The 17567-nt window shown below is 40.1% G+C and overlaps 1 pseudogene; it reads right to left on the reverse strand.

Annotated features, from left to right (window-relative positions):
- Positions 1-598: 598 nt before the first annotated feature.
- LOC124259962 lies at positions 599-14556 on the reverse strand (annotated as a pseudogene).
- Between the last annotated feature and the right edge of the window lie 3011 nt (positions 14557-17567).

Genomic DNA, 17567 nt, shown 5'->3' on the forward strand with positions numbered 1-17567 from the left:
AGCAGACAGGCAGGCAGACACACAGGTGTCAATAAAACAAGACATTGAGTTTTGTCTGTGACAACGACATATCTATATCACAGTTAGAAATTCTGTCAACGCTAAATAATGACATTGCTTTTAAGCATCGAACTGAGAAAGTGACTCGTAAGAAGAACGCGGTGGTGAAATAGACAAATGAAATTATATAAACAGTTAATTTACTGTCATAACATATAAAAAGCTCGCTACTCGTGAGATATCAACAAAACATTAGAAAAATAGCTCACACCAAAGCCTTCACCGAAAGTATTCACCGGACAACCCGCCTCCAAGCTGCGCTGAACCTATTTCACTGCGCGACGCTATGAGCGCAGCCCAGCTGTTGAAATCCAGTTTTCCCCGAAAAAGTCGGGGAAAATTAGTGAAACGTTTGAACTCCGATTTTCGCGCTGGTTTTTCATCGCGCTATTTTTCAACTTTATAAGTTGAATTTGCATTTTGACGATTTGTTTCGTAAGTCCATACCGAAAAGGTATCAGAATCTGCAAAGTTGTGTTTTACGCTGCATGTGACCTTTAAGATATAAAAGAGGTATTTGTAAGAATTGTAATTCAAATTTTGTATAAATAACATATAAAAATACTGTTTTGCTCCTTTGTTTCTGAGAAAAATATTCCTGATGTGCAGACTGACTACCTATCTTGTCTGAACCAAACTCCCAAGATCTGTACCAAGAATATTACAAGTTCTATCCCTAAAAGTCTTGTCACTCCATTCTCTGTAAGTAATGGTCTAGGATGTAAATAGCAGGCAAATCCTGCTTGTATCAACTATGTACAGGGTTCCATGTCATCAGCAGTGTTTCTTTACCAGACAGAATAAAATCAGTGGGGCCATGTACACAGTTTAGGTTTAGAAGGAGGAGGGGTGATGCACTTGTTCAGCTTCTCGCATCCAGTGGGGACCAGTTCTGAAATCATAAGACAACCCATTGTAAAGGAAGCATAACAAAACCCATCACAAGATAACCCACCATAACTCACCATAAGATAACCAATCAATCATAACACAATCCATAATGAGGGTTGTAATGATAAGATAACCCACCATAACTCATCATAATGATAAACCAATCAGTCATAAGATACCCTTCACAAAATAACCACCCAAAAATACCCAAGCATATAATAACCCATCATAACAAACCCCATCACAAGATAACCCCCATAATTCATTATGAGTGAGTTTGCTTTACTCTACACCCAGCAATATAACAGTTATCTGTCGGGTTGTCTGTAAATAATCGAGTCAATCCAGTGACCAACATCATGAGCATCGTTTAACGTGAACTGGGATACAATTGACTTAAGGATACGATAACCAATCAATAAGAAGAAACCCTTCACAAAATAACCACCAAAAAGATAACCAATCACAACAAAACCCACAAGATAATCCACCATAACTTATCATAAGATAACCAATCAATAAGAAGAAACCCTTCACAAAATAACCACCAAAAAGATAACCCATCACAACAAAACCCACAAGATAACCCACCATAACTTATGATAAGATAAACAATCAATAAGAAGAAACCCTTCACAAAATAACCACCAAAAGATAACCAATCACAACAAAACCCACAAGATAACCCACCACCTATAACTTATAAGATAACCAATCAATCATAAGATACCCTTCACAAGATAACCATCAAAAGATAACCCATCACAACAAAACCACAAGATAACCAAGACCATAACCTATCATAAGATAACCAATCAATCATAAGATACCCTTCTACAAGATCACCATCAAAAGATAACCCATCACAACAAAACTCCACCATAACTTATCATAAGATAACCAATCAATCATAAGAAATCCTTGACAAGATAACCATCAAAAGATAACCCATCACAACAAAACCGACAAGATAACCCCTCCATAACTTATCATAAGATAAACCAATCAATCATAAGATACCCTACATATCATAACCATCAGAAGATAACCAGCATAAGATAAACATCATCATAAGAAAACCCTTCACTTGAGATAACCCATGATAAGTCACCTTTAAGACAACAAATCAATCATAAATACCCTTCACAAGATAAATCCATGATAAGTCACCTTAAGGCAACAAATCAATCATAAAATAACCTTCACGAGATAACCCATGATAAGTCACCTTGGAAGACAACAAATCAATCATATAAAATACCCTTCACAAGATAACCCATGATAAGTCACCTTAAGGCAAATAAATCAATCATAAAATACCCTTCACGAGCGTCCACCTCATGATAAGTCACCTTAAGACAACAAATCAATCATAAAATACCCTTCACAAGATAACCCATGATAAGTCACCTAAGGCAACAAATCAATCATATAAAATACCCTTCACGAGATAACCCATGATAATTCACCTTAAGACAACAAATCAATCATAAAATACCCTTCACAAGATAACCCATGATAAGTCACCTTTAAGACTACAAATCAATGCTAAAACCCTTCTACAAGATAACCCATGATAAGTCACCTTAAGACAACAAATCAATCATAAAATACCCTTCACGAGATAACCCATGATAAGTCACCTTAAGACAACAACTCAATCATAAAATACCCTTCACTTTAGATAACTCCATGATAAGTCACCTTAAGACAACAAATCAATCATAAAAACCCTTCACAAGATAACCCATGATAAGTCACCTTAAGACAACAAATCAAATCATATAAAACCCTTCATAAGATAACCCATGATAAGTCACCTTAAGGCAAACAAATCAATCATAAAATACCCTTCACGAGATAACCCATGATAAGTCAACTTAAGACAACAAAATCAATCATAAAATACCCTTCACAAGATAACCCATGATAAGTCACCTTAAGACAACAAATCAATCATAAAATACCCTTCACGAGATAACCCATGATAAGTCACCTTAAGGCAACAAATCAATCATAAAAAAATCCCATCACAAGATAACCCATGATAAGATACCAGAGTAGCAACTATTATCATTGGTCAGCTACAACACGGTAACACAGCATCACAGTGGGGCTTGAAGGCTTTTGCTCTGTTGGGAATCAAATAAAATCTATTTTGTGACTTAGCTGCATATTTCCTACTGGGCTAGGTCAAGTATATGTAAAAGTGAAGGATTATGTCAGATCTCACCATGACAGCCTTGTCGCACCAGTTGAGCTGTGGTTTCCGGCACGAGCTGCTTGGTGCTCATTGATGACTTGCATGATGCCTGGCATCACAGACTTGTACTCAGCAGAGTTGGATCTGGAGGAACAATTCAACATGACAATGCTTAAGACTGAAGTAACAGTTCAATGTGAAAGTGCTTAGGTTTGCAGGAACTATTCAACATGCCAGTGTTCATGTCGGGAGGAACTGTTCAACATGACAGTGTTCATGTCGGGGAGGAACTATTCAACATGCCAGTGTTCATGTCGGGAGGAACTATTCAACATGACAGTGTTCATGTCAGGAGGAACTATTCAACATGACAGTGTTCATGTCATTAGGAACTATTCAACATGACAGTGTTCATGTCATTGGGAACTATTCAACATGACAGTGTTCATGTCATTAGGAACTATTCAACATGACAGTGTTCATGTCATTAGGGGACTATTCAACATGACAGTGTTCATGTCATTAGGAACAATTCAACATGACAGTGTTCATGTCATTAGGAACTATTCAACATGACAGTGTTCATGTCATTAGGAACTATTCAACATGACAGTGTTCATATGTCATTAGGAACAATTCAACATGACAGTGTTCATGTCATTAGGGAACAATTCAACATGACAGTGTTCATGTCATTAGGAACAGTGGTGAGTGAGTTTAGTTTAACGCGCCGCGCTCAGCAATATTCCAGCTATATGGCGGTCTGTAAAGAATCGAGTCTGGACCAGACAATCCAGTGATCAAAAAGCATGAGCATGTGCAATTGGGAACTGATGACATGTGTCAATCAAGTCAGCAAGCCTGACACCACCCGATCCAGTAAGTCAGCCTCTTATGACAAGCATGGGTTACTGAAGGCTCATTCTAACCCGGACCTTCATGTCTCATTAGGAACAATTCAACATGACAGTGCTTGGGTTTGGAGGAACAATCAACATGACAGTGCTTGGGTTTGGAGGAACAATCAACATGACAGTGCATGGGTTTGGAGGAACAATCAACATGACAGTGCTTGGGTTTGGAGGAACAATCAACATGACAGTGCATGGGTTTGGAGGAACAATCAACATGACAGTGCTTGGGTTTGGAGGAACAATCAACATGACAGTGCTTGGGTTTGGAGGAACAATCAACATGACAGTGCTTGGGTTTGGAGGAACAATCAACATGACAGTGCATGGGTTTGGAGGAACAATCAACATGACAGTGCATGGGTTTGGAGGAACAATCAACATGACAGTGCTTGGGTTTGGAGGAACAATCAACATGACAGTGCTTGGGTTTGGAGGAACAATCAACATGACAGTGCATGGGTTTGGAGGAACAATCAACATGACAGTGCTTGGGTTTGGGGGGGAACAATCAACATGACAGTGCTTGGGTTGAGATTTTAGGAGGTAGAGAAAGCAAGTAAGGGTAAGGAGGAAGGCTAGAAATTTGTGAATGCTGGGAGGAACATCAGTGTGTCAGGAATGAAATGGAGGGAAAGGAAAGCCCTCGACAGAACTATCCACGAACTTTCTAGACTTACTTGATCAAGTATTTCTCAGCCAGGATCTTTCCCCAGATGAAACAGAAAGCGGTTGACTGGAATGGTTTGTCTGATCGTGAGTGGTTACGTTGGCTATCACCTCACCAGGACAGAAATCTGTGCCCTGAAGATGTCATGAAAACAGGAACATAGTTAGATGTAAGTGACAGTGAACAGTCAGTGATTAAAACTAATCTTTCAGAAGATAAACCACAATCAGGATTATCATCTTTAAGTAAGGATTGTTCAGGCTCAAACTGAGGGAGCGAGGTCAATGGGAATGTTCTTTCTTACATCTCTTCAAGCTTAGAATCTCTCATGAATGTCCAACCCAATGTGATTGAAACCTACTGCATTGAACTCCTCTATGCTGTTGGTCCACGTCCACCTGTGTGCTTTGTACTGTCCTACCCTGGACTGGGCCATCAACTCATCGCATGCGGTAATAGAAGATGGTCCTGTGAATGAACCAGGAGGAGTGAAACCATGAGATATGGTAATCGTAAATCTAGACACATTTAGTCAGTGTGATTTTAGGATTCAAGCCATGAACATCAGATTCTGATACAACTAAGGGGCATAACTCTGCACAATGACTAGCAATTATGTCAGACCCTTGTTTGTTACTGTCTACATGTTGAATAACTAGATACCACATTTACTTGTTGACCATTTTGTTGCCATAGATACTTCTATGATCATCACGTTGTGGCTCAACTAAGGGCGAACTCTACACCATAAACAGCATGTAAGTCAGATCCTGACCAACCACGATATCTACATGTTGAATGACTAGATACCACATTTACTTGTTGACCATCTAGCGTACCATAGTACATACTTGTGTCTCTTAGTTGTGCCAGAGAATCATACAACTGAACAGGAATTAGCTGAGTAAGGTCAGGCCCCGATCTTGTAATATATATACTAGTTACCTTACATGGATCAACCTACTGCCTTCTCATCTTGACTTGACAAAAAATATTCACTTCTATATATTCACCTGTTGACTTATTATAATACTCATGTGTTGACATACTGTCGAACAATTACATTATTTTCACATCTACCAGTTTACCAAATTCTTATCACATCTACTTCATGAATGAATTGCTATTACTACATATTCCTGTAAATTCCTACATCTACCTTGTATACTACAGTGTCATCTTGTCTAGCTGTTGACAGGCATGATGTTACATTTATCTGCTGATGTTTTCACAGAAGAAAATGACATTTCTATTCCAGAATTATTGTGCCATATATCAGTCACAGACTTTATCTGTCTGATGCCAAGCTTATTGTAACCTACCTATTGACTGGTTTGTTAGTAAACAGTGTCTGTGTGAGACTGATGCCGTCGATGATACGGGGTCAGAGGGTGGGGTCAGGCCAGCCAGCTCCACCAGGGTGGTGAACAGGTCCATGAGGGACCCCAGCTGATGGGACACCTGGTGTTGGGGAGGACATCAGTGTTACTTAACCATACAAACACTGTGTCATGCATTTCAAAAGGAATTACATCAGAACCAAAAATACAAAAAAACTGTAATGAATGATAATTTAAGAAAAAATATTTAATTAAATATTAACTACTTTAAAATTAAAAAGGGAATAGAGTAACAGGATTCAGAGACCTTTACGGTAAAACTATATGATACTTTATATATGTAGATATATTTACTAGTAAAAAGTTAGTAACAGAGTGAGTGAGTGAGTTTAGATTTATGCTGCTTTTATTCCAGCTATATCAGCAAGGGACACCAGAAATGGGATTCAAACACTGTACCCATGTGGGGTATCAAACTGTTAGTAACGGAGATAAATTAGGATACAAATATGAAGAGAGTGTTACTACTGAACTACAACATGCAAAAAGAATGAGTCAGAAGGGTTGAGCATCAGTGATACTCGATCCGGGCAATCTTTCCTGGCCACATGGCGATAGTCGGCTCCCTCATCCCCCTTCAAACGCGTTTGTCTCCTGCTTACCACACAGGAATGGACCATTGTTACCCCTGTGTACATACAAGTGTCAAGCGTGAAGAACATGTGACAGGGAAAGTGACCAATCAGAGAGAGTGAGTAGATTAAAGCTAGGTGTGTGAAGGTCACCAGTTAGAGTGTGGGCAAATGGGGTAGTAGGTGAATAGTTTGTGTGATATCAGTTGTCTTCTATACGAGAATACTTCTAAAAGATCCCTTTTGGGGTTGTAAAAGGAAAGATAAAAATTGTGGATGTTGGATGATAGACAGACTAGGCTAGGTACAGACATGGTTGAACCAGGGTTAGCTGGAGTGAGGGGAGAAGTCTAATTGAGGCCTGCATGTCAACCAGTGTGAGTGAAACGATGAAAGAGAGACAGATCAAGAACTCCAGAGTTTTTGTAGTGCACCTTTCCAGGTTTGATTCTCCCTGGCCACCAGGCAATGGTGGGTTCTCTCATGCCACCCCTCAAATGTCGTCTGCTTACCACACAGGAAGGGGCCATTACTGCCACCTGGTGGCCAATTGTAGAAATAACATGGTTGATATACAAAACTGAATGTTATTTGAACACAGTTCCCATAAGAGAGACCTCTAGTCACAGAATTACTTCTGCAGAACCAGACTTCAGAAAGATCCCGACAGTTGTGTCCAGTGATTCAGTTGGCTTTAATCCAACTTTGAAAGTATTCCAGTTATGTTATTGCATGACATCTTAATGTGGGAAGAAACCCAAAGTGATCCAGGTCTCAGATGTTTACTGCTCTTTAATATGGCTGACAAAAGGAATAACAAACATAATCAGGGATAACCGGGCTTTCAACCAATGTTCATAGGTTCCTGGTATATCCAGGGGTCATATGTGAGGTGAGGTGATATAGGGTTTAACGTCAGGTGCTGGATAATATTCTCAGCTCATATGACAACGTGCATGCGTGTGTGTATGTGTATGTGCGGCTGCTTGTATTAGCCCAGACTTCAGCTGGTTTTATAGTGCTAGCCCACTGAGATACCATGCCAAGAGTGAAGCATGAATACCCCACTCAGACACATTATACTGACTTCGTTTCGACCAGTCATTGTTGTACCTAGCATAAAGCCGAGCGCCAGGCAGGGGACCAACAAGTACCATATTTTAACGTGTTTTGGTATGACGCGAGTGGGGATCGAACCGTCGGGACCTTCCGCTCTCCGGGCGGGCATTTCCAACTCCACACTACACCACGGAGGCGTCCCTCCAGGGTCATAACTCCTGAACAGCAGATACAGCACTTTACAGGAGCAAGCCCCTAGGCCCCTACATGACATATGAACCCACAGAGCAGCATAATCATCAATAAAAAGCAGGGGTGGAAGGCTGCTTTGTGGGCAGTAGATGGTGTCCAACTGATCTGGACACTTGGCTACCCTACTGCCCCGGTTCACATCTACAAGGGAACATCCTGTTCTGCTCCACAATTCTCATGCAGCCATGTACAACTTTTTAGCATCAGGCCCTGATTTCTGAAACAAACTTAAGTCTGAGTTTTGAACTTAAGTTAGAGTTTTTTTTACTCAAATTTGAGAAAATGCATTTCCTAGAATGAACTGATGTCAATATTTAACTCAAACATAGTAGACAATTTGAGTTTGGTGGATAGATTACTGTAGTTGTTTCGCTCTTTTTATTTATAAAATGCAGTTGACTTAAAAATTCAGCTGTTTCAAATTGTCAAACTCAGTTTGAAATTTGAGTAAACTCTTAGGTTTGTTTCGAGAAATCGGGGCCAGATGAGTAACTGGAAGTGCCAGTGCAATGATACTTCCAGATCTCGATTTAAGTGAAAGTCCACATTTAAGATAAACATGAAAATCAGCTTGATGATAACTCTGTTCATTTGTCACCAACAATGCAACAGTTCTGCTCTCACTGTTCCGCAGACTCTTACCTCCTGTCTTTGCATATGTGGCGCCACCATTGTCTGAGGAGAAGACAGCCAGTGTGTTGGTGTCGATGTTCAGTTCCTTCAGTTTGTTCAGAATGACCTCGACACCAGTAGTCCAGCTCCCTCACAGCATCCCCATACCTGGATGAAGAACACATCAGTTTCCAGGGCATGTAAACGTTGTACAGTGTTCCAGTAATATAAGTACCCTGTCAAGTTCTTCAGATTTGTTATATAGTGTTCAAATCCTGGAAATTGTAACTGAAAAAGTTGACTTTGTCAGAAACCAACCTATTCTTGAACTTTGAACTTTCCATAAAAAGTAATCTCCAAGTAGCATATTTTGCAATAATACACACCTCAGGGCCCTTTACAAAATTGCAGTTGTGAGATGAACAAATATTATTTCAAATGAAACGATCCTTCACAAAGAGTTATCAGGTATTCTCACACCTTCTATGCTGTTGTTAAATGTAAAGATCATTAACATAATAAACAAGGTTATCTCATGTACAATTCTGGTCCAAGTAAGGAGCACGGATAAATACTATTAATTATTTGTCACAAAGATTGAGCATGGCACTTAGTATGGTAAATACAGTACTTGATGTTTGCAGAGTGTAATGTTTCTACTTACAGGCCCCTCTCACTGGTACCCAGGAACTTTCGTGGAGGCATACAGAGGATCGTGGGTAGCCCACAGCCCAGTAGAGCAGGAAAGGGCTGGTCTGCTGCTGCCTGCTTCTCTATGAACTCTATTGCCTCCCTGTATAGAGAGTGAGTGAGTGAATTGGGTTTTATGCCTTTTGGGCAGTTTTTAACTATCGGTATACCGCGGTATTTGGTTCATCAGCATAATGAAGGATGAAAGTCCAAATGCAGGTTCTATGCAAAATACCACTTTTATGAAACCCACAGGCATAGGTAACAGCCATTTCACTGAGATCTATACATTTGTTACACATACCGAAGGAAAACAGGATATCATGTAACAAATGTGAGCTGCTCAAAGACCAGGGTGTCCTTTCACAAGCAACCTTTACTAAAGTTAACCTTAACTCCCATTCTTTATCTTTAACATTGCACTAAGGTTACCTTAGTGACTTATGATCACCTTAGTGCTTTGTGAAAGGAGGCCCAGTGCCGCAATCCAGAAACTTTTGTTTGTTTGTTGTTTAACTCCACACTCAGCAATATTCCAGCTGTATGCTTGCAAACGGTTTAAGAATCTATACTGAGAAACGCCATTGTCAAATTAAAGAAGTTGATCATCCATAAAGTCTTGTCATCTCTGTACCACCAACTTCTAGAATGCCACTCAAAACAAATCCATCTGTATGGCTGTAAATAACGGAGTCTGGACCAGACAATCTTGCGATTGACATCATAGAATTGATCTATGCAATTGGGATATAATGTCAGGTGCCAGCCAAGTCAGTGAGTCTGACCACCTGATTCCTTTAGGGTGCATCTGACGACAAGCTTGGGTTGCTGAAGATCAATCCTAACCCGGATCTTCACAGGTGAAAGTGAAGTGTTAAAGCTACAGTACCTGGCCATAAGTATTCGTGATTTTGACGCTCCCGGCGTCATCACGCACGACGGGAAAAGGAGGAAACTCAAAACAGCGTAACTTGATAACGCTTTGAAAGTCTTACCTTAATATTTTGTCAGTTGACCCTTCATATGCAGCACTTCCCGTATAACGGTCAGGTAAAGTCCGATATAAGTCTCTAACATAATCCACACACAGAATTTCCGCGTAAAGTTCGTCAGGTTTGTTGATGCCATAATGCAATGGCTGCAACCGCCTCTTACTTTTTAACCAGATATTTTGGGGCCATTCTGTGTCAATAATACCATTTTCTTCTTTGTAGTTTTTCACAATTCTGGCCCGATGTACAGGAGCTTTATAGTCCATGAATACATATGGCTCGTTTGTATAATGACGGGCTATAACAGGCCAAAGATTGTTTTCAAGGATGTCTATATACTTTGCAGCATTGATGTTACCATTTACTGGGGTAACAGTTCCATTCCCCTTGAAGGTGACACACCCCCATATCATCAAAGACACACTTTACGCGTTGCGAGGGGCCGACACACTAAATGCGTCCGGGTTTACTTCATCAGCCTTTCTCCACACATATACACGCTTGTCACCTCCAATAACAACCCGACTTTCATCAGAAAAATGTATTTACTCCAGATATTATCAACTGTAGAAATTCCTGCGTTCCCGACACCACAATCTGCGTTTTTCAAGTTAACTTCCAAAAATTGACACTGATTTTTTGGCAATCCGTCGTTTTATATCCTTCCAAATTTAATTTTCTTCAGACAGTTCTCTCACTGAATGTTCGAAGTCTTATTTTCGTTAAATTTGTTTTGTAATATTCCCCAATGTTACCCAACGATTAATGACGTTTGATCACTATCAGTGAATAGTCTTCTTCGTCCAGCTTCAGCTGCTTGTTTTCCACTGAGCCAGTCGCTTGATATTTTGTTACCACACTTTTTATAGTTGACCAAGATCTATCCAACAGCTGAGCAATTTCTGTAATTTTTCTGTCTTCTTTGAATAATTTTAAAATCAATTCTTTCGTGTCAGTTGTCAATTCATGTGATTTCACGACCCATTGGCGCATGAACAATTGCCAGAGCAAGCGATAAACAAACAGAGCGATAACTTGTAGGCATATCACGTTTTGGCACATGACAGGGAATCTATTTTAGAAAATCAGCGTTTCTGAACACTGAATGTGTCTCGGGTGCAAATCTAAACGCGCATTTGTTTTAGCAAAAAAACAACGTCATTTCAAAATCACGAATACTTATGGCCAGGTACTGTATGTTGATCATTCATCACATGCTTTAACACTCACTAATGACAGTCAAAGCGGTAGGAACATACAATGTGGGTTGTAGTTAGTGGAACAAGGTGATACAATGTTATATCCTACACTGATATATAGCTGTGTGAGGTTCGACTCTCCAGACGGCTCAATCATGAATTCTTCATAGTATCTGCAACAGAAACACAGACATGAGCACACAGAGAGACAGGAGCATTATACTAGGCAGGGACAGAGACTGGCTCCTCAATCCTCCATGTTGAAGATATTTCCAGTGGCTTGGGGAAGTTCACATTTTGGGAAGAAGGGATATCCTCTAATGTCTCCTGGGAACTATTTTAGTGAACCTACACTAACCCATGAGACCATTCCTGTGGTTCTCACAATCTGATATTACTCACCCTTTCAGGGGCGGATACAGCTTTTTGAGAAAGGGGGTGCACACTGTTGAGAAAAGGGAGGGTGCACACTTCATTTTCACCAGAGTTTCAATGGTCATTTAATAAACTTTCAGGACAAAGGGGAAGTCGCACCCCTGCACACCCACTCTGGATCCACCTATGCCCTTTGATTTCTATTTGCCAGTTTGCGCGCCATTGTAGGTCTTACATATCAATAAGAATCTGTGTTACAAGCTCTCCTCAGTGTTGGAAAGCCGGAAAGTCCAGTTTATTAGTTTGCAAAAAATACTGACTGACATGGAAGACAATCATCATCATCATCATCATCATCGTGCCTGTGATCACAAGACTGCTGCGTCCCTTTGAATTTCCCTTCTATGTCTGTTGAAACATGACTGCACACCTCACCTCCCAGCCATATCTGCATCCTTGTAGACAGGAATGTTAGGGTCTTCTTGTCATCAAATGGACCAAAGTGGCAGTTGGGGCACCAAACCATTCATTGAATCCGTGCTTCAGGGGGTGGTACGTGGCTGCTGACCCAGATGCCTGAGAAATTGAAAACATGAAAATCAAATTCAGGATCCGAACAAACTGTATAAAATACTATATCATAAAACATCTAAAGCTGAACACTCACACACTGTCAGATGCTGCTTAATGGTAGGGTTCAAAGTTGTGTTACCACCTGTATTCACAAAATGTATTCAAACTAATTTTCATTCAACTGAATACAGTTACTGATATTGGACAAACAGAATTTCTTATCTAAAATACATAAACTATGATGATGTTACATTCAGGAAACGGAACAGTAATGTAAGATTTGGTAAACAATTACTGCAAATTGTATTCGGGCTGAGGTAACATGAAGTTTGAAGCTGCAAGATTATTACACTTACAAAGCAATGTGCATGTAGTCTTATGTGTATGGCTGTTTGTACTAGTCAGGAATAATACAAATTTAACAGCTTATCACAATGAGGCACCGCGGCCTCACTTTAACATTATACCCTGTTCAAATGTTGCATAACGGATCCAAACTACCCGCCTTTGTTTTATCTACTAGACATGCAAACTTAAAGTACCATCTTCTTTATGTCTTTGATACAGTGACAATGGGTACTGAACCACTGTCCTTCTGCTCAATGGAGTAAACACTCCATCCACTTGCCCATACAGAGGCGTCATTTTAATCAGGGATATCTTTATGCTATCACTGAACATGCCACTCAAGCTGTGAGCCCTGACTTCTGAATATTGGCAAAAAGACTTTGAGGTTGTTGTAACTATGGGTAAATCATGGCCATTTTATCAACGCTTCTCTGTGATCATGCTTGCTAAGTTTGTTAGTGGAAGTTCTGAATGTGAGACTCGAATGTACATGCCCCGCCTGCAGGACAGAGTGTCCGTCCGCTTGTCCATTGTATAGTGTTTTTCCCACTTGGACACTACAGAGGTAACAGGGCGGATACAGCTTTTGAGAAAGGGTGCACACTATTGAGTAAAGGAGGGTACACACTTCATTTTCACCAGAGTTTCAATGGTCATTTAACAAACTTTCACCACAAAAGGTGTGTGCACCCCTGCACCCCCTCTGATCCGCCTATGGGTAAGGTGGGAATTGGACCACCTGTTGGATTATTGTTGGGGACCAATGTCCCATAGAATGAAGACATGAATTCTGTGAGCATGCTGACAAGGGACAAGGTCTATTTCACTGTGGAGGCATATCATCACGCTTTACAGTGCTGAGGTCACAATCAAGCAAACAGCATTGGTCATGGAGAATAGATGGATGGGTGATCACGTTAGGCAAGCAAGTGTCCTGATAACTTCTGGAGCTTCTGTCAAGCCCCCAAATGAAATTATTATCATGCAGTTATAAACCCACATTAATTAGAACTGATCTTCAGGAACCCATGCTTGTCACAAGAGAAGATAACTGGGATCGAGTGGTCTGGCTCTCGCTGACTTGGTTGAAGCATGTCATTGTATCCCAATTGCATTGATCTATGCTCATGATGTCAATCACTGGATTGTCTTGTCCAGACAATCTATGGACCACCATCATTTAGCTGGAATATTGCTGAGTGCAGAGTTGAATAACTTACAAACACAACCATACCACCTCCCTACCATTTCCGATGATCTTGTTCCGGTACCCTGCCTTCTGTAGGAGTTCTGGGAAGAGGATCTCTTCATCTGGTATTCCACCCACGATGTCCTGGGGGGTGTACGCTGATAACCATTTAGAAATATAGAAACAGAAATAATGCTTTAGTTCCATATAAGATTATATTTTACTTGCCTTCCAATAAAAAGTGGTCTTCTACAGTGGTCTGGTTAAATGGTAACATGCAATTTTTTCTCAATCAAAGAATTTAACCCAAACATTTTTAACAAAAGGAAGAAATATGTTGATGAAAAACAGCTGAAACACTTTGATGCTCACCGTTTCTAGCATGGGCATTGTTTGAGTAGAAACCATTCCTGATTGGAAGCCGGCCAGACAGCAGGGCTGCTCGAGCTATAGACAGAGAGACAGGCACATCATATTTCAGTTAACAATTAGGCCATGTATATTTTTTATTTTTTCTCATCTCTAACCTCAAAAGAGAGCAGGAGGATTTAATTAATACATAAAAAATATGTTTTCAACTATATTGTGTTGCTTACTTCATGGAATTTTACCATTTTGATCAATTGGTAATAATCTTAAGATTCATTATTATTTCACATTGCAATGAAAACTCAGTGAGTGAATGGGTTGATGGGCAAGAGAGTTTTCTAGCAGATCCCAACATCCCTGTTCAGAAGCATTTTCAGTGAGCTGAGCTGAACTGATGTTTTCATCGAACAGTACTAAGGTGATGTGTTCAGGGTGCTGTTTTAAATTGCAGTCATAATGCTCATTCGTCATAATGTCGCCCTTTCCTCGTAACCTGCAAGAAGACTTCGTCCCTCTCGATGCTTGTTATGCTGAAAATACGACAAACCAATCAGAACTCGCGGTAAAATGACTGCGGTGCTTTGGTAAAAATAATCCTGAGTACTTAAATCGTTTATGGCATTATGTCATTGTTTAAAAAAAATCATGAAAAATATATATCGTCATGTTGAAAGTACAAAGAACTTAGCTTAACAGGATTTTGCTGCCTATTATGGTGTTTTTGATAAGAATCATGCGATTGACGGTGAGAGATTCAAATACACGCACGATGCGTTTGTTGACATAACAGCTCTCATGGGTCCAACTGAGGGTGTTTCTCATGATCTTGGAGAGCTTGCTATGGAGATTGTATGTGCGCTTCCAACAATTTTAGGAAATGTAATTATGAACCGCTTCACGAGTTTCAAAACAATAATATTATATCTGTATGTAACTAATCAACTTTAATCTTTAACATTGGGCATATATTTCAATTCTCTGGGAATATTTTAGTCTGACCTTCTTGTGGTCATTCATATATTTTTCAAGTTTGAATTATGTAAAAGTCCACTTGTGGTATGACAGAAAGGTTACCATCGTATGTTCAGTTTGAGAAATATTATAAAAGTCATTTTTGAGTTTCTGCTTTGGGATTTAATGTAGCGGGGTTTTTTACAAAGTTTATTTGCATATTCAATAAAACAAATCCCATTTGTGATTATTAAACCCTTTTCAGAAACATAATTGGAAATATAAGGTGAATATCTGGTAATAATTACGTCAGAGTATGTCTTTAACAAATAAGTGTTTTTTCTTTCTTTTTAGTTGTACCAAGTAGGTTTAATTCTTTAGAATAAATAGCAAAACAAAAACAGCAATACAATGTATGAGTACTTCGGTCATATTAAGTACCATTGGAATCAAACAGGAATAGAGTTATCGTTTCTGTTTGAAGTAGTTCTGATGTTCCTACGCTAATATGAAATCCTTCCAGAGGGGCACAAGTCGCTATTCGGCTTGTCCCGAATAACACGAAGTTGGTCACTTAATGTCATAATGCTATGACGATCAAAACTCACATGCTTTATCATACATAAATCATAGTTTAACGATCACTTTGTGGTATCGGGTCAGTACATCAATATGATGTCAGATCCATACAGCTAAGTATAATGACCTTGTGCTACAAAGTAATCTTAGCACTACAACTGTGGTATCCCTAGGTGTAACAGATCAAGGATGTTCATACAATAGTATCTGTGTGTTAGGATGTGACCCTGATAAGTACTTATCAACATGAATGCTGCACAGTATTTATCAGAAATCAGCTGGAACGTAATCTTAGCACAGACAGATGATATTTATGTCACTATTTTCAGCTGCATGATAAAAACTGATCGATGTGAATTCAACAGTATTGCTAATGGGTCGCTTGTCAGCACGTGGTATTACAGATGTGCACCCAGGTATACATATGTTTTTGAAAAAGAGCCAAAATCAGAATACAAAAATCTACCCCTGGACGAGTCCATTCTGCATTGGCTCTTTTTACCGAACTGTCATACTGTTATATTAAATGCATTTGATTGCGCGTTGTTTAAGAAATAAGCATAGAAACTAACAAATATTTTACGCGATGCACAAAACAAATTGCAATCAGTTGAAAGGGAACAACTACGTATGGTTTCCTTTTGGGTTTGGCGGAATAGGTAATCATCACCCATTTAGTGTACCGGGTACATTTCTGTATAAACGCATTCCAGGCCATATCAGAAAACAGAAATACACCTCCATTCCACATTCAGCCATTTTTCTTGGACCGAACCGTCGCGTTAAATGCATTGGAACGTTATAAAACAAATGAGCATATAGACAGTAACTAATATTTCATGATGCACAACACCACTCACAAGCAGTTGTGACCGCCTCCGCGGTGTAGTGGTTAGAGCGTAGCCCCCGAGAGTGGAAGGTCGCTAAAAATATGGTACTTGTTGGTTCCCGCCTGGTGCCCGCATTAAAGGGTACAACAAGGACTGGTCGGCTCGAGTCAGTATAATGTGTCTGGAGTGGGGTATTCATGCTTCACTGCGCATGGTATCTCAGTGGGCTAGCACTATAAAACCAGCCTAAGTCTGGGCTAGTACAAGCAGCCCCACATACAATATTGCCATTACACGCATGCACGCCGCCATTTGAGCCAAATATTCTCAAGCACGACGTTAAACCCACTTCACCCTCACACCCCACCCCTACAATCAGCTTGAAAGGGAACAACTACATAATGGGTTTCGGGTTTGGGATTGTGGAGTAGGAATCGGCCCCCGCTTAGGGCACCGGGTATCGCTTCTGTATCTCTTGCTTTTGTAAAGGGTACATTTCTGCATACAGAAACGCATCTGGGGCACATATCTTTAGTACCTGTGCCGCCACAACGCACTCCCATTAGCAATACTGTGTAGAATTCACATTGATCAGTTTTATATGCTCCATTCCTCGTGACCCTAGCATGGGTTGCTGAAGACCGATTCTATTCCTGGGAAATTTATAATGATGTAATGCAGTAGTGGTGACACATACAGTGGGTTGGCCGGTAGAAGTCTGGCAGCAGCATGCCATTACGCCATCTTGTCTAGGTTGGGGTCTCCTTCATTGGGTGACCATATATACCCCCGAGGTCTCCCATCCCATCTACAATACAAGGATCATGTCAGCTGGGGAATAC

Source organism: Haliotis rubra, unplaced genomic scaffold (assembly GCF_003918875.1).
Source record: "Haliotis rubra isolate DU_JTF1 unplaced genomic scaffold, ASM391887v1 Scf745, whole genome shotgun sequence".
Taxonomy (NCBI): Eukaryota; Metazoa; Mollusca; class Gastropoda; order Lepetellida; family Haliotidae; genus Haliotis; species Haliotis rubra.